The sequence below is a fragment of the Herpailurus yagouaroundi genome, unplaced genomic scaffold, assembly GCF_014898765.1.
Source record: "Herpailurus yagouaroundi ecotype Mexico unplaced genomic scaffold, PumYag 67702, whole genome shotgun sequence".
NCBI lineage: Eukaryota > Metazoa > Chordata > Mammalia > Carnivora > Felidae > Herpailurus > Herpailurus yagouaroundi.
The window spans coordinates 2,426,589-2,445,532 of record NW_024420501.1 but is presented as its reverse complement, the minus strand read 5'-3'; the positions used below and the strand labels follow the sequence as shown (position 1 = coordinate 2,445,532).

The window sequence follows — 18,944 nt, the reverse complement described above, 5'->3', positions numbered from 1 at the left end:
AGCCAGAAATGCTACCCACGCGGGTTGGGGGGGGAAGAGTTTGGAAGCACTGGATGCCTAGAGTTGACAGTGTCTCCCTTTCTGCTGTGCCTGAGATGCAGGGGAGGAAGCAAGGTATCTGGCTGATAACCACTTGCTTCTTTCTAAAGAGCAACCAGCAAACTGCTGTCCTTGGCTGTTTTCTCTGTGCCCGATGAATATAAGGGCGACGGTGCTGTCCCATCGCCGAGGATGTATTCTTAGCACCGGATGGAGCACATAACTGCAACTTACCGTGTGGAGAAAGAATGGAAGGCCGTGTTTGACAGCTGCTGAATTTAATGCAGGGAGGGCGCAGGGCACTAAGGGAAGAATGCCAACTTTCTCGTAGCCACTGGAGCAGCCCCCATGTTGAGGTTCATGATGTAAGGGAGGGTAATACTATGAACGAAGATGCTAATTCACTGGCACCAGAACATTCAATCCCAAAACGAATGTTGACTTTAAGGCCCGAGCATCCGATCATCTTCTGCGCTATTCAAGAAATAAGGCGTTTGCGGATACGAGGGTCAGACTTCTGTGCGTGGGCGAATTTAGTAGATGTGACACGGAAGGACTACAAATGCTTGTGGAGTGAGCCATGTGTCTGTCCCCAAACTGACAAGAACACGCAGGTCTCCCAACTACCGTTGTAGGTATTAAGGATTCACTCAAATAGGGAAAACCCCTCCATTCTTTAAGATATGTATGTATATATGAGATCTAGCTCATGTAACAAAGCACATATATTATATGATATGTAGAATATATCACATACTTCTATATCAGGATAGGCTATAACTAGTTGTGAGCTAAGCAAGGGGCCCCGATTATCTCCAGTTATAGTGAAGTATAATAGGAAAACTCAGCCATTTGGGGTGCTACCCTTTTATAAATCTAGAATATCTTCCAGAATTTTGAGGTTGGCTCTTAAAAATAATTCTGTTAAGTTGGGAGCAACCCCTATAAGGCTTGAAGTCCCAGGGGCTGAGAGTACTCCAAAAGTCAGTGTACAAGCCTGTGCCCATTAGACAGTTCCACTGAAGGATTTAGTAGCTAGGATTTAGGCTCCTCCTTAAGGGGTCCTCGTTTTTGACCCGAGATCCAGAGTCCCTAGGCTTCCGAACGGATGACGCGTCTGAGCTAGCTTTAGTGAACGCAAAGCTTGTGCCCCAGGTCAACATTAGCTATTATTATTATCGTTACCCTATGCCAGATGTTGCCCTAGGCCACCCAATGCTTGCCATCAGTCTAGGAAGTAAGTACTATTACTATCTCCGTTTCATAATAAGGAAACTGAGGCAGTCACTGAGAGGTTAAGAAACGTGCCCACATTTACATCATGTAAGTAAGGATTCATGCCCAGACACTTCGACTGCAGATATCAAGATCTTACCCCCGACACTCTGCAGCTCCCCGGAGGAGAGAATCTCAGTCCTTCAGGTCCTAAGTCTGGCGACGGAATGTAATACATTTGGGAAAGAGCATAGGTTCTGTCTTTTAACAGGCCACGAACTGATTGTTCTTTGAACAGTCTTGTCCTCAGTTCAAAAATCTAGTACTCACAACAGGGGGTGAAATTAGAGCTCACTCACCGTCGTTGTGCACCCTCTCGTTTAACAAGTATTTCTTATACGTGCCGGGCCTAGAAGTAGAGATTTTCCTGGACGTAGGATCCATGGCAATCTTGCACTTGCAATTGGTTATCAAATCAGAAGGCACTGAGGAGCCCTAAACATGGAAGTGCCACCCGAAGCCACGCAAAGGGATCCGACTACCCCATGCGGGCGTCTAGAGCTGTGCTCTCCAGTAAGAGAGGCAGTGGCCGCATGTGGCTAATTAAGTCTAAATCAATTGTAATTAAATGAAATTTGAAAATCGGTGAGTTACACTAACCACCCTTAATTGCTCAAGCGCTGCATGTAACTTGTGGCGACCACAATGGACAGCAGAGGTACAGTTCCATCACTGTAGAAAGTTCTACTGAACGGCGCTGGTCTCCGTGAGATGTTGACAGCCGCTTGGGCACCACCTACAATTAGGAGTTAGGAAGTAGAAAATGGGGCAGCAAAGGAGACAAAGAGGGGAGATGGAGAAGTTGGAAAGGTGACCAGGACGATGTGGGCGTCGGGAAAGCCAAGGGTGGGGGGGAGGGTATCCGAGGGCAGGGTCTATTGAAGTTCAGAGTTAAGAAATCTGCCTCTGGATGTGATAACTGGGAGGACACTCGGTGCCACCTTGGTGGACGTTGGTGATGGGACCGCATCTATGACAGACACCATGCTGGCCAGTGGAGGGCCCCAGGCCCGGCCCCTGCTGTGGGGCAGACATCATACAGCAGTGCGCTATCGATCTGCTTTTTGAGAGTGTGAGTTACCGTTGACTTTAAGGGCACGGATGGCAACATGCCTCCTGACTAGCCCGCTGCCTCCGTGGCCCGTTCAGAGCCCTCGGCCCTGAACGCTTGCACAGCTGTTCCAAGGTCCGGACACGTGTTCCTAGAAGCTGGAAGCAAGTTTAGCCTCCGTTTGGACCTGTTCATGTTCAGTGGTTCCAGATTCTCTTTTACTTATAGCTTTGTGGGCACCGCCGGTGCTGGAGTATTCGAGGGCCTGGCCACCACCGTTTAGGTTCGGATCCAGCTCTGCTGTTGACTCAGTGGCCTGTTGGTGAAGTCCCGGTGGTGTATTTGCACGTGCACACACGCTCCTTCCAACCGCGGAGCAGCGCCCGTGCGCCTATTCAGCTTAGGGCGAACGCAGGGACTTTTGAAGGAGGGCGGATGTGCGAGGTGAGCCACAGTGTCAATAACTCTGATCCGGATTCACTGTGCCATGTTTCCGGACTCTGACGTGAGCATCCGGCAGGTGCATAACGGTTGCTGGGGTTGGCAGGAGTTCAGGAATCAGCTTATTCCTGGAATTCCGGCCTGAACGCACCGTCATCAGCCCCACTAAGGCACACGTAGCAGCCGGCACAGGCCTGGCCTAAGGCGAGGACTCATGAGAGGCTACTTTTCTTCACGAAATAACTGTGCCAATCGAAAGGAGAGATACAGGATCCCGACCTTCCGTTAGCAGCGACCATTACCGTCTACTGAAAGCACGTTACGCGTCCGTTGCTTTACTTGAAGGGTCTCCCCGTAGCCTCGCGACAAGCCCGCACAGCCCCGGTTCACAGACGATCAGAGAGGTTGCACAGTCATCCAAGGCCACACAGCTGCTGAGCGGCCTTTGGCTCTGGAGACCGTGCCCTGTCCACTTTTACACGTGGCACTCGAGAAGTAGGACAGGGGAAGCGAGGAAGCGCCCCGGGTCAGGCCACAGAGGGAGGCAGATGAGACTTTGTTGAGCGAGGTTAAAGATCAGCCTGTCCCTCCTGTGCCCCACAGCCCAGGGTCAGCTGGCTGGGCCTTCGTAGCCACTCCACGCATTTCCTTTCTCTTCATTCTTCCCTTGTTTGCTTGTCTGCCGGCGCGCTGCCCTGCTTTGCTTACTATAAATAGCTTCCTCTCCGCCAGTTGCCATAAATGGCATTTTTACAGGGAAGGTGCCCAGTTTGAAATAAGCCCTAAGGAGATGTCAGGACACGGAGATTCGCTCGGTGTGTGCAGTGTTCGCAATCTGTGGTGGGAAGTTAGCAGTTGGCGCCCTTGAAGCAAAAGTGGTCTCATCTCATTCATGATATTGTCCCATGCCCTTGGTCTGGGGATCTACGATGAACCCAGGAATTTGCTTCTTACGAATGCAAAGCCAACGGTGACTTAGACCAACCTCTAGAGGAAATAGAGTGTGGGCCCTGGGCCGACCACATTTTTAGCCTCCTCGCCGGAGGTCTGCGATTCACTCTTTTCTGCCAGCTGGCCTTGAAGAGTTAATGCCGTGTGAACAGACCCGGAGTGTGAACACGTTTGTGTTAAAGTATGTGCAGACCGTCCCAGGACGATTAAAAAAGGGAGGGGGGCGCGAATGTATTCACATGAGCCACCTTCATTATTTTCCATTAGTAAATAGCCAAATAATTGATTGTGGATCTGTTGTTTAATTAGCATGAATAAAATGACTGTTATATAATACAGAATGCATGTATCGATTTTGGCCGCGTCCTTTAACAAGGATAAATGATTTTACTTCTGAGAGTTTTTGTAATCAAAACTTGCTGCAAAGCAGGAGAAGCTACAAGACCAGAATGCTTCGGGGCAGGCTTCGGGAAGCTGGCCACTTGAGAGAAGGAGGCGCGTTGTGTCCCAAGGGACTCGCATCTCCTCTGTGACAGCAGAGAAGACCAGGCTCGTCTCAGCCACTAGACATTGGCACCCGACCAGAGGGGGTCTGAGAGCCAGAACAGGAAGGAGTTGAGCGCTTGGGGGCCGAGCGTGGGGACCCAGGAGCTTTGTGTGTTTCCCCGGACCGGTTCGGGGGCCTGGTTACTGAGGTCTGGGCTGTTCGTTCCTCTTCCTCTTGGCTGTGTCTGGAAAAGACTGTGCACAGGAAGGTCTAGCTCTCGTTTAGAAAAGGCTGTGTGAGGAGCGCCTGAGGGGCTCAGTCGGTTGAGCGACCGACTTCGGCTCGGGTCACCATCTCACGGTTCGTGGGTTCGAGCCCCGCGTCGGGCGCTGTGCTGACAGCTCAGAGCCCGGAGCCTGCTTCAGATTCTGTGTCTCCCTCTCTCTCTGCCCCCCCCCCCCCGCTTGTGCTCTCTGTCTCTCGAAAATAACCAAATGTAAAAACAATCTTTTATGAAAGGCAAAGCTGTGTGAACCCGGAGCAGGAAATGGGTGTAGTGACAGTACCAGCTTCACAGGATTAGATAATCCACCTAAAGCAGCCGTCGCAGAACCTTCTCACTGCCCCCACACGCCCTGGCTCCCCCCCCCCTCGCTGCAGCGCTCGCTACATCATCTCCGTCACCCCCCTGAGCATTTCCAGGTCGGGGACCCTGTGGTAGGCGCGTTTTGGGTGCCCTCCAGCCTCACTCATCAGGGAAATGTCAAGTGCTTGAAGGAAGAACTGAAAATAATTGCAAGATAGTTATTTTTAGGTGTTCTCAGAAATGCACTGAAGTGCCATGCTGGATTCAGATTCCCTTCGACATGTATGTTCAACACCTACTAAGTTCGGAGAACGGCAAGTGACTCGGGAAAACATCTGGTGACACACGCCATGGGTGAAGCAGGAAGGATGGAGGGGGGGAGGCGAGGAGAGGGGTAGTGTTGGCAGGGGGGGCCTTGAGGGAGCAATGACCAACACACGTAAAATGTATGGGATGATGGGGACTTCGCTCGGCCTGGAAGTAGCTGAAGGATGGGAATGAGGCGATGGGGAAGGGAGGCATCCCAGATGGAGCCTCCGGTGGGAACACAAGCCCGGAGCCAGAAACATGCGGCGTCCGTTGCCACGGGCTGTGGGGGGCAGGACTGTGAGGTCACCAGGATGACTGCAAGGGGGTATTTACGACCCCTATGGAGTGATGCAGTGACATCAATGTCCCCCAGGCAGCCTGGCATTCATGGAGGATGTGCTCTGCCGAAGGGCTGGGGGGGGGGGGGGGGGGCAGGGGGGGGGGCGTAAATTATCCAAAAGAAAGAGATTCTTTCTATAAGCTTCGCCAAGGTCCAGGGCTCCTAGGACCTTTGACTGCCAACCGCTCTCTCTTTTCTCTGATCGGACAGGGAATGTGTAGCGAAGGTTGTCATCTGGAGGGTAAGAAACCCCTTGTATGAGTTTGCTAGGGCCGCCGTAACAAAATACCACAGACTGGGGACTCAGAAGACAGACCTTGATTTTCTCGCAGCTCTGGAGGCCTGAAGTCCAAGATCGGGGTGTCAGCGGGTTCGATTTCTTAGGAGCCCTCTGTCCTTGGCTTCCAGATGGCCACCTTCTCTCTGTGTCATCACATGGACTTTCCTCTGTGGGCACATCCGTGCTTCTCTGTGTCCAAATTTGCTCTTATGTGAATACCTTTCTGTTTGGATTAGGGCTCACCCCAATGGCTTCCTTTTAATGTAATCATCTCTTCAAAGGCCTGGTCTCCAAATACAGTCACATTCTGAGTTATCGGGGAGTGGGGGGGGGGGTTGGGACTTCAACATGTGAATTAGGGGGGACCCAATGTAGTCCCTAACACCCCTCATCCATTAAAGAGGGTACCCTGATTCCTTGGGACTTTGGGTCAGCTCTTTCCCCTCTCTGCACCTTTATTTCCTCATCATTACAACAAATGGATTAGAGCTAGAATCTTAGAGATCTTGTCCAAAAAAAAAAAAAAATAAATAAATCAGCGATTCTATGAAATACAGACACGTGCTTCTCAAAAGAAGTGCAAATCTGGATTTTTCACAGTCCAGACTGATTTCTTGGTCCGAGCACAAACTAATGTAGCAATTTCATTATAGAGTTTGAACTTGATATATACCTTCATTAATTTGTTTATTAAATAACCATATTTTAGTGCCTTCTATATGCCAGGCTCTAAATGCAAGAGAAAAAAACTGAATGTATCCCACCAGAAATTGCTGGACCCTGAGGTGTAAAAATCAGAACCAATATTAAGTTTAACCATTCTTTTTCCTTGAACAACGAGTTTGTAAGCATAGTCCTAAGGTGTTTTATTCCCCAAACGTAGTTCTCTATTTATTCTTTCATTGATTTGTACAATCTGAGTATTTTAAATATCCCCAGTTTGCCAGGCACGCTGCTAGGTGCTGAGGATACGTAGTGACTGAAACCTCATGGAGCTTACAGCCTATGGTGTAGCTGAGGCTAGTTTGTTTATGTCTTGAAATGTGACGAGTATAAATCATGTGGAAGATAGGTCGCGAGTGGCCAAGCCCTTCCCCAGGCGTGGTGATTCACTAGAAGGACTTCCGGGATTCAGAAGGTAGTCGTGCTCATAGCTAAGATTCATTATCGCAGAGGAATACAGAGCAAAGTCAGCAAAGGGGTAAGGTGCATGGGGAGAAATCTGGAGGAAACCAGGTCTAAGCTTCCAAGGGTCCGTTCTCATTGGAGTCCCATAGGATGTGGTGATGTCCCCCCAGCAACAAGCGTGACCACACACGTGAAGTGTCTACCGAGAAGTTCATTGGAGACCCGGTGCCCAGAGTTTTTATGGAGGGCTGGTTATATAGACACCGTGTGCCTGGCACCTGCCAAAATTCCAGGTGCCCGGAAGGAAAACAGGTATTCAGCATAAACCACGTTGTTTGCAAGAAGTTGTTTGCCAAGGGCCTTTCTCAGGACGGCAGTGTCCGGACAGTTAACTTGGTGGCGTAACGTATGGGGAGTCAAGGGGCTAATTTTCTGGAAGTGAACATTCCAGATAGCAGCAAGGAAAAAGGCAACATCCCAGTGAGAGAAGGAGCATAGAAATTTGGTCTGTCTGAGGGGAGAGGGGAGGGAACCAGGTTAATCAAGCGGACAGTCTTCCTGATACTTACAGTCATTCGGGTATCCAAAAAATGTTTATTAAATGGCTACCATATGCCAAATATTACGTGAGATGCTGAGGACACGACAGGGGACCAAATAAATATTCCTGTCCTCACAGAGCGTACGTTTTAGTGCGTGTCGTATGCATATGCTGAATTATACTACGTTCATTTTCCTGGAAGTTCTCTCCAGTTTCACGCAGAACGTCAACATTCGAATATATTTGTGGCATGCTCCCTGATGAGAAGAAACACAAGAAGGTTTCACGTTCTGTCCATAATTCCAGCTAAGCCCGTGTGTTATAACCTGTTACACGTACATATTAAACGCTGACAATGTCGAACTTAAGTGGAAGCCACTTCGTTGCTGCTACAATCAAAGACTGTGGCATTATTTCAGTTGTGGGTCTCATAATCTGAATGCCTTTCTATGTTGGCAACGCGCTTTTCTCATGTGACGTGGGTGAGGAGTAATCTGTTAGCTATTCACACGGCGGTAAAACACATCAACTGTCTAACGTAATCAGCTTCCTCAGTAGATCACTGATAGTGGCTCTTAACTTGAGACCTTTCACCAAAGAAAAACTGACCTCCACAGTGTTAAGTCTCAGGCTCAAGTATGGCCCACATTTGGTCACACGACTAGAAAGATCAGAGTGAAAAAAACAAAAAGATCAGGGCGGGTATAGGATGCATACACTCATGTCAAGGAATCTTACAGTTTGGCGTGGTTTATTTTCAGCTGAATTAGGCTCTCCTGAAATTCTAGCCTCCCGAAGAGGGGAGATGCTTGATAATTCAGACACAGTCTGGTGTTTGCGCTCCAAAAAATGACAAGTGTGGCTCACAGCCATCAAAAGCGAGACCACTTCTGGACCTGTGGCTTCATTTCTACCAATAAAATACATTCCTGCTTCATTTCCTATATTCTTATCTAACGACTGAAACCGAGGGACTGACAAAGAGCCTCCCTTTTTCCTGGAGGTGGCCCAGAAACTCAGAGCAAGGGGAAAACAACACTCCAGATAAGGAGAGCTTTGCCTACCGTGTAGCTCCTGGAAAAGACAAAAATTTGAGATATGCTGCCATAGGAGTTGAATGATTGCTTGAATTCCTTAGGACCTAGAAGAGAGCCTTGGAACCCAAAAGGCTCTCGGAAAATACCTGATGAGTGTATGAGCAAACGAGCAGATGCATTAAATATATAAAAGTAAAATCGTGCCTAGGGAATGCGTGAAAATTGAAGCTAACCTCTAACGTGGTCGGTTTCCTGGGTGCAGGCTTGGGAGTTGAGAATTCTTTTCCTGTTTCAACTGTAAAAACAAATCATCATCAATAAAAATGAGTCATGGGAGGTGCCAATTCAAACATGGATACCTTTGATTTTTTCCTGACAATGAGAAATAGCCTCAGAGGATAAATGTCTGGAAAACGAATTGTTCACAAAACGATGCTTTAAATGAGATCCACGGTCTGTGCTTTGGTCCAAACGATGCAAAGACTGGCGAGCCTTAGGAGCCCGGGCTCAGGGGAGTGGACAGTTCTGCGTGTGGCTTCTCGGAGGTCAGGGCTAGTGAGGTCTCCTTTGCCACTACTGCTACACCTCCTCTCACTCTGCGAATCCCCCCGGGACGTCTCCTCTCACCTGCCCGCCCCCCCCCCACCCCCCGCCAGCCCCCATGACTGCAGTTACCATCGCTTTTGAATGATGTTGGGCAGGGTTAGTCTCCTCACCTGTAAAAACAGAAAATTGGGAAAACGAACTCCAAGAGGCCCGGTCTTGATGAAGGACAACACCCCAACCGTCCAGAAAACCCTAGAGTAGTCCTTGACAGCCGGCTGCCTCTTCCTCACCTCCCGGCTGCCGTCTACAGCCAGGTTCTACCGATGCTGCGACCACCGTGGCTCTGAAGGCTGTCGCCTTTTCCCCTCTTCACGGTGTTGTTGCCTTGATTTAGGCTATCAAGGTGCTCTCTGGACAACTGCCATCCTCTTCAGAGGTCGCCCTGCCTCTCGTCTTGCGCTTGGAGCCACTGCGCTGGTCTTCACGCTGCAGCCACTGAGATCTTTCAGAAATGCCAATCACATCGGGTCTCCCCCTTGCTTAAAACCCTTGCACATTTCCCTTCGGCACACAGGACTGTGTCCCATGGCTTTCCCCATCATGTGGGCCACGAGGCGCCCCGGGATCCGGCCCCTAGCAACCCCACAGCTGCGTGGCCCGTGCCATTCCCGGAAACCTGTGCTCCGAACGTTCCAAACTGCCTGCGTTTCTTCCCTGGGTCAGACCTACTCAAGCCTGTACGTCTTTGTACTTGGTGCCTCGGCTTGGCATTCTCTTAGCCCGACGCGCGTTCTTACCTGCTCCCAGCTGACTTGACCGATGAGCACTGGCCTTCAAAACCCAGATCCCACCACCGCCTGCCCTGAGAAAGGTTCCCCTGGCCACCCCGGAGGCTGGGTTTGGTAGGTGCCCCGCCCCGTGCTTTCATATGTCATGATGCCTCGTGCCTCGTAAGGTGATGGCGCGCGTCGGTCTGTCTCCTGGGCGCTAAGAGCTCCTTTAGGGCGGAGGCTTTGTATGATTCCTCTGGGTCCTGCCCATTTCTGGAGCAGTTACTCTCTTCATCGGATTGTCTCCTGCTCTCCTTCAAGTCTCAGCTAATTATCACCTCCCCTGGGATGCCTTCCGAGACCCCCACTTGCCACACCCAAACAGGTGCGTTAGACGCCCCACCTCTGTGCCACAGAACTTCTCCTTTGCTTTTTAAATGCGCTTGCTCATCTCTCTGCCACGAAACACTGAATTCCTTGAAGGAAGGGACTAGATTTTATTCAGCCCCAGCCCAGCCCCTTACAGCCAGCCTCCGAGCCAGGTACAGATTAGGCACTCGTTAAGTGTTCGCTGGTTTCACTTCTCATTTGGAGACTGCGATTTTGCCTTGTTTCTGTTTCATTAAAATTGCATTTCTGTTTTTAAACCGCTCCGGGTTGTATCAGCTTGACCAAGCGTGATCTACTTGTACAAGTTTGGACTGCTGTTTTGTCCTCTCGGTGGGGTTGTTTGGAAAAGAAAGGGCAACGTTATATACGCTTTACGAGAAATAGTGCTAGGGCAGCAATAACAAAATATCAGAAACCGGGTGGCTTAAACCCCAGAAATGTGTTTCCTCACAGTTCTAGACGCTAGCAGTCTAAGGTGCAGGTGCTGTAATGAGTGGTTTCTGGTAAAGCCTCTCTTTCTGGCTTCGAGATGGCTACCTTCCCACGGTGCCCTCACAGAGCTTTCTTCTGTGTAGGCGGCGGGTGAGGGGGAGAGAGAGAGAGAGAGAGAGAGAGAGAGAGAGAGAGAGAGAGCGCTCTAGCCTCTCTTCATCTTCTTACGAGCACAGGAGTCCTATCAGATTATGGCCCCTCCCTCGTGATCTCATTGAACTTTCATTACCTCCCTACAGGCCCTATCTCCAAATTGGGGGCCAGGAATTTGAAGGGACTCACAATTCAGTCCATAACAGGTATGGGTCCCACGGTTAACAAAAACGTGTGCGGTTCAACGAAGCCCGGTATTTAAATTGTCTTGCAGCGAAAGTACCAGGGTACTTGTAACCCCAACCTATGACCCAGCTACCTGGGTTCCATCACCTCACGTGTCCGAGGAGGAAGCTCATGCCGCTGGAGCAGCGCAGGGACAAGTGGAAATCCCAGGGAACCCTTGGGCTGCCGAAATGATATTTGAATCCTCAGGAGTCTAGAATCGCTGCGGTAGGCCCAGGAGCTCCATTCTGTCTAGGTCAAGTGGAATGCCTTCTTCGAGGGCTGTAGTGTGACCATTTTCTAGGTACCGGGCATTCAAAACCTCCCTGAGGGAGCCCCAGTTGGAAACCAGAAGATACCAGAAGCGACGGAGTTGCTGACCCCATCCCTGTCACCACCTGATACATGGGTTGAGAATACGATGCCAGCCTGGGATTTGGGCCCTTGGGAGGCCGCTAACAGGGGCCTAAGTGATTCTGTCTGTCAACCCTGGCTAAAGACTCCGGGGCCCAGGAGACATTTAGCCTGGCATGCACTCTACGTCCTGTTCACGGAGTATTCAGGACTATTAGTAGTTGTTGTAAGAAATAAAGGTTTCTGGGGGCAAATTAGTATGTGTAACCCGAAGTTTCTCACAGTTAATGGGTTTCTTTACTGCAGGCTTTACTAGAACCTTCAGCAAGCCAAATGTATAATATGAGTCTCCGAGAGCCAGTGTGGTGAACGGCCTTTCCTAAACCGACTGGTCACAGGATCTTTTCAGTCAGAGGACCTTGGTCGGATTAGCGTTCGCAGGACTCACTGTTCCGACTGCTAAGTCTGGGACGATCCTGTAAAAAGCCATTGTGTTAGGCGCGCCTTGACTCAAGGAATTCGTCCACGCCTAGCCCTGCCGTCTCCCTCTCTGTACCAGTCTACCCGTCCGTTCTCGGTAATGCCAGACCCACTTGGCCTCCCATCTTGGCCGGGCCTTTTCCTGTTCGCCGGTCTCGTTCTTGGCTAACTTAGAAATCCCACAGGATCCTGCTGCCAGCCTTGTTTCCAGGCGCCGAGCTTTCCAGTGAGGATTGGCAGCTACGAAGCCCAGGCCCTCTGGACCATGAGAACCTGGCTTGTTCTCAACTCCCATCTGTGGACCTTACACGCTGCTCCCGTTAGGCAGGAAACAAACTGCTGAGGCCACCTTGCAAATACAGGCCTGCCTTCCAGCACCAGGTAGAGTCCCCTGGAGAGGTCCTATGGGACTTCGATGCCTGCCATCCCACAGACCCGTTTGCCTGGCCTCGCCGAACACGGAAGAGAAAGATGAAATGAACCAGCCCTCATCAACTGCTGACTGCGTGGTAGGCGCTGCAGCGAGTGCCTTCTGCATTCCCTGATTGAGTTCTTACAACCACCCTAAAGATAGATACAATTATTGTATCCGTTTCACAGAGGAGGAAACCAAGGCTCAGAGAGTCAAGGCAACAGGCCCAAGGAGGCAGAGCTTACAATGGAGTCGAGCCATTGTACTCCCAAAGGAGTAGAGCCAGGGTTCAAGTACGTTGCTTCCTGGTGAGCCTACAGACCACTGCCTGCCCCTCTTCCCAGCCCAAAACTCGATTGTTTTAGAGTCAGCCGAAGCGGGGTTTTTTTTTTTTTTTTTAAGGAGAGAATGATCTAGGCTTCAGTGGGGTCTTCAGGGGGAACCGACAAGTCCCGTTTCCACCCACGCAGTAAAATACAACCCTTGACAGAGCTCGGAGTCTGCAGGCTTACTCCTTCCCCTCCCGCCCTCCACGCGGCAGCGAAGTCACCTGTCTGAAAGCAGTCTTATCCCGGCTGGTATAAAACCCACTTGCCTGGGACGCCTGGGCGGCTCAGTCGGTTGGGCGGGCGACTCTTGGTTTCTGCTCAGGTCACGATCCCACCGTCCGTGGGATCCAGCTCTTCATCGGTCTCTGCGCTGACGGCACAGAGAGCCTGCTTGGGATTCTCTCTCTCTCTCTCTCTCTCTCTCTCCCTCTCTTCCCGCTCTCTCTCAAAAAAATGAAGCCTGTCTGGTTTCCATTCACCTCTGAGTCTTACCAGGCCTGGTTCGGCCTCTCAGCCTTGCACTTTTGGAGATGGCTTTTCACGGTTACCTCTCAACTTTGGACAAGCTCCTCCCCAGCAGGGACCCAGGATTATTTATTCCTGTGTCGCAAGCACCCAGAAAAGAGCTAGCACATAGGCACCCAGGAAATGTTTGCTGAATGAGTGAAAAGGCAGTTTCCCTAAAACAGGCAAGTACTTGACATTAATTTTTCAATCGGCCAAGAGGATCTTCAGAAGAAGTGAACAAAAGTGACTGTAATTGGATTCTCTGTTCCTGTGGTCATGAGCTATGAATCTAGAAAAATCAAAATATTTCATTTCTCCCTCCATAAAGCTCTTGAGAGGAAAATAAAAAGCAGTGCGGGTGGGAGGATTAATATGCGACTGAAATATGCTAGTTCTCCACCAGGGGGTGCTCCGAACACAAAGAGAAACCATTCTCCATTAATTTCTTCTTCCCTCAGAGAGAAACTGCAGAAACCAAGTAACTTTTTTATTTTCCCTGCATTGCGTACAGTTTCGCAAGAAGTGAATAACTCTCCCATCATGCTTGAAAATCATGCCTGCCTGGAACAAGTCTTTCCGCTAATAAGATGCGCGTGTGTGCGCGCGTGCGTCCAAAGACGCGCGCGCGCGCGCACACACGCGCGCACACACACGCGCGCGCGCACACTTCTAGCACCTTTAAAGATCCAGGCATCAAGTTGAAAGGTGTGTGATTTGTGGTATATCTGAAATCTGTTTTTTGACAGGTGTAGGTGTTATTAACGATGCTGTCAGAAGCAGAATCGAGCGGAATAAAATGTGCCATGCTGCTCTTAACCCTGACACTGAGTAGACTGTCCCAGAAGACCTGTCCAAGTATCAGAGGTGGGATATCAGTCGGCTCTTGTTACTAAGAGCACACAGACACGTGGGCACTAGTTCAGCTTTGATTGGAGCCCATCCCGGCAGAACACACAGCACGGTCAATATTTGGGAAGTATAGTAGTTCGCGTGACCAGTGACTTAGGCAAATCAAATCTTGTTTTCAACATCATAGCTCTTATGAACTGTATTCAAGTCCTCCTGGACTCTGAGCTCTGTATATGCGTGTCCGTAGCTTCTGCATGTGGGCAAACGTTCATGAGACAAAAGGTACGTTGTAAGGACTCGGGGTTCGTGGATTGCTTGCGTATTGCTCAGTTTCCATAAAAATGCTGCCAGAAACGTCGGGAAGGATAACAACGAGATCACAGGGGAGGCAAGCAGATGGGTCAGAAGGGACTAAGGGGAAGAGAAGAGCACTCATTTCCACGGACTACTCACAATGTCCCGGGCCCTGCCCTAATAAGCACTTTGTGTGAATTTCTTATCTCATTCTTGTAATAGCCCAGGGGAGCCATGCTTATCACCGAAGTCTGTCCACCGATCTTATGCACAGGTATGGCCATCCGTTAAAATACTCAATGAGGCCGAGTTCCCGGGCGTGGCCAAGGTGTCGCCTGTGCCTCTTGTGCAGGAGAGCCACGGTGGCGCTGATAGGAGTTGAGCCATGGGGAAAACAGCCAGGGGGCTGTTCCTGAAGCGGACTCCTGTGATCCTTGGAGTCGGGGGCGCACCGTGCATCTCCCCGGCTGCGTCTTGGCCCCTGCTACTCTCTGAGAAAATGAGAGGGGGGTGTGGCCCTTGGTAGCGGACAGCAGTCAAGTGGCTCCTGTCTTCCGACTGGGCTGGGGGCTGACCGTACAGCATTGCCTTTCCTTCCGGGGACTCCTTACTGTCATAGGAAGGGAAACATGGGCAGGGCTGGTGAGCTTCAGGCGATTGGATGTGCTGGGAATTGCTCTATGGAGGAGAAGGGACATGGAATCACAAAAACCCTCTATTGGGAGAGACCATAAAGGGTACCCAGTTTGACCACCAAGTAAGCTTTTGAAACCCTCGGCAGTATTCCAGCCAGTTACCAGCCATGTGACCTTGGGCAGGGACCCCCCCCCCCCTTAGCTTGAGTTTCCTCATCCACAAAAACAAAAAGCATAACAAAGAAAACTTGACAGGGTTGTCGTGAGAATTCAATGAGAAAACATGTGCTCCTGGAACATATTAGGTACCCGGTCCTTTTTTTTTTTTTGAGAGAGACAGACAGAGACAGAGCGTGAGCAGGGGAGGGGCAGAGAGCGAGGGAGACACAGAATCGGGAGCGGGCTCCAGGCTCCGAGCGCTCAGCACAGAGCCCGCCGCGGGGCTCGAACTCCCGAACCGTGAGATCATGACCTGAGCCGCAGTCGGACGCTTAAATGATTGAGCCACCCAGGCGCCCCCTGATTTTTCTTTGTAGAGCAGTTTTAGATTCACAGCAAAATTGAGGGGAAGGTACAGAGATGTCCCACATGCCCCTCCTCCCCTCACACGCGCACACACCCAGCCTCCCCCGTTATCCACACCCCCTGCAGAGTAATACATTTGTTACCGTTGATGAACCTGCATCATCACATCATTATCACCCACAGTCTGTAGTTCACATTAGGATTCACCGTCTCCATTTTTTTTGGCTGTTGTTGCCTTTTCCAGAATGTCATTACAGTTGGAATCACACGTATACAGCTTCTCAGATTGGCCTCTTTGCTCTAGTAATACGCACTGAAAGGGCCTCCGTGTCTTTTCCTGGCTCAGTCACTCGTTTCTTTTTATCGTTGGACACTATTCCATTGACTGGATGGACCACAGTTCACTCATCCATTCACCTACGCGGGACATTTTGGTTGCTTCCCGGTTTGGGCAATGATGAATAAAGCTGCTCCCAGCATCTGAGTGTTGCCTTCTGTGCAGACTAAAGTCCCACTCGTTGGTACTTCTTCATAAAAAACATCTGCCTTTCCTCTCATAAGCTCTTCCTTCCCGTAACTGCTTCCCACCAGGAGGAGGGACCAGTGCAGCCAAGACGCCCAGTTGCAGCCGAATGCCCTTATTAATTAGCCAAGAGGCTGTGGTAGCCGAGCAAGTGAACAATGCACTACGAATCTGTTTACCTCGGCTTCTCCAGACGTTTGAAAACAATTAAAAGTGTCAAGGGGACCTGGAGACAGGGCTTTGCATTTTAATGGGACATGATTAAATATCGGGCATTATTGCGTTTGATGTGTCTGGGCCCTAAGAGGAGGGCAGAGCATTGATTGGGGGCCTTCAGGGCGGCAGGAAGCTTCCTCCGGCCACTTGACCACAATGCAGTGAGAGCTTGGAGATCCCTAGCTTCCTGGGCCGGGATGAAAGGCCACTCGCCCGGCGAGGTAACTGGGTCTGTCAGTTTCCGGTGGGTCACGTTCTGCCCGTGGGGGCAGATGATGGATGGTGACTCTGGCGGGGTGCGCTTGGCTGATGGGTGGAGGGAGTTAGTCGCTGACGGTATCTGTTAGAAGAGGGTGAGCGACCCGGCACTGAGCGCTGACCCCCAGCATTGATTGCATCTGGATTAAAACGCCTGTAAAGGAAGTGAAGGCCACCCGTGCCAAGCTGCACCCTGCAAGCTGCGAATATGCATGTGTCAATACGCCATTCTCCCGCGACGCCCTTTATCCTGGGGTTTAGAATCGGGTGTCGATAAAGAAGCGATAAAGACATGGAAAAATGTCACCCCGGGAGGCCAAGTAGAACGGGCGGGCGCTACGACCGACCGAGGTCAGGCACAGGGAGGACTAAGAGAACAGGTAGGGTAGAGACGGAATGCGAGAGAAGGTAGGGGCCCCCAGGGGGCTGCCGAGCGACCGGGGGTTACTCCTGCGGGGTAGGTACAGCAACTGGAGAGGAACAGGAGGGCCCTGAGCGGCCGAGAATTAGCTTGAGACACGGGATGGCAGACATAAATTTCACCTGCCTTGCAATTTGGCTCTGTGTTGGCCCTTGCTTTGTTTATTTCTGTGCAGTCTAGACATCAGACGATTGAGTTGCTGTCATCCCAGGGGACCCCCTTCCGCGCTGCCCAGTGAGGCCCCCTGCAGGCCATGAGAGGCGACGGCACAGCTAAGAGACAGTCTCTTGATTAGACCTGAGACCACTCATCTTGGGATGACTTCATTTTGCCCCTTGGGAAATACTCTTTTTTTTTTTTAAGAGCTCTTATATTGGCCAAGAGACGCTGCCTCCATATTAGGGTTTTCTATTTTTGTTTGAAGGGAATTGGCATCTCTCCTGCGTAAGGAGCTCCCTGAAGCCTAAATTCTTCCATTAGCCATTTTGGTTTGCAAACAGGGATCTGAGCATATGCCGCTGTCTGCCTAGTGGCTTGAGGGCTAGCTCGGCTTCCTAGTCCAAGGGCAGCGGGGAAGACCCTGTGGTCACCCTTGGAAGCTGATCGTCGGCCCCTCTAAGTTGAGCTGATTAGTTAACGAATGGCTTCTTAAGGGACGGGACTGGCTGCACAATTTGCAGGGCCCGGTGCAAAATGAATATGTTCAAAAGTTTTGCCCCGTGTTGAAAAATTGTTGAGAATTTAAAAACAGGGACAGGAAAGCATAAAAACCAAGGGCAGGGTCTCTCTCTGACAAACCACTCTTCGGCGCATTTGGGTTCCAGGGGCCCCTGATGTGCTGGCCCCTGGGCTGTGGGCGTCTGGAGGGAATGGGGGAGGGTGTTTGATTTCAGGGCAGAACAGATTTTCTCCATCCCCTGCCTACTGCTGAAATCCCGTCCTTACAGCTAAGCCAATTTCGCTTGAGGCTGGATCCCTTTGGGAAGGGCTTACGCTTGCAGCTGTTGTCTGTTACACTCCTCGTGTTGGATGGAAAAGTAGAGGCAGAGAAGCACAAGGCAACTCTGATTATGCAGAGAAGCTGAAGGGGAAAAAATTATGTAAGTTTATGGAATGCTTTTGGAGAGACATAATCTCCCTTTCCCTAGAGCGCTGAGTATGGGTGATGGGGCTCAATAAATATAGCTCCTTGTGGGTGTCAGTAACTCTTCAATATTCATTGATAGTGACGATATTCGGACCCCGAAACAGATTTCCTTTCTCTCTGACTCAAGGGAAGTTTTCCCAGAGCCACACAGAAGGAGAATCCAATGTGTTCAATAGGAAAGACTCATTTGCTCCCGGAATAACTAAATTTCCATTTTCATTTCCATTTTTAACCAAAATAGTGGATCTTCCATAAGGCAAAAATAAAAAGAATGGCAATTTGGTGTGGGGTTTTGCCTTTCCTTAAAATTTTCATTCCTATATTAACACTGTTGTTGAGTGCTTCAGTAACATGTATGGCTAGATGCTAAAATGGTCTGCGTTTCTTGCTTTTTGTTGTAAGTAGCTGAAAGCCTTGTCACAGGCTTTCATGGTAGAGTCTCTGAATTTTTAACAAAGGACTCCGATATGAAAATGTATCTTTTGGCAAGAAACTCAAAAGTCAGGTAGAATTTCAGCATTTTACAAGTAATTGTTACAGAGGATTGGGTAACTGTAATTCTTTTAAATGTCCGTTTTGCTTGTAGCATTTTCTATTCATCAATAATTCAATTTCAAAATAAAAGACACATTTTCTATATCCCAAAAGCTATTGGGGAGCCTTTCAGACTGCAAGATTCCTGACAGCGGGAGAAGCGTCTACCAAAGAAGACAGCTAGCTTCAGAAGTTCCTCTAATGTGCGGAGGGATCCTGTTACAGACCATTTTTCGTAATTCTAGAAGGCAAAATAAAAATTTATGCTTGGAAATAATAAGTTTAAGCAAATAGTATGGGCGAAGCTTATATCTGCGTCCAAGCAATGGTCTGATTATTGCCAGAAGAATACTGCTACATGATGAATCATTAATGATCTGTGAGAGTCATAATGGTCTGTCACTAATGCCCATTAATGATCTCTCTATACCGCGAGTATGGGCTTGATGTTTCTGGCCAGTACCTTGGAGAATACTTTA

General features: G+C 49.9%; 1 protein-coding gene across 1 annotated transcript in view; it reads left to right on the top strand.

Moving 5' to 3' along the window:
* FGF13 (fibroblast growth factor 13) overlaps positions 1 to 18,944 on the top strand; it is a 189,728-nt gene that overhangs the window by 64,871 nt on the left and 105,913 nt on the right. The window lies entirely within an intron of this gene.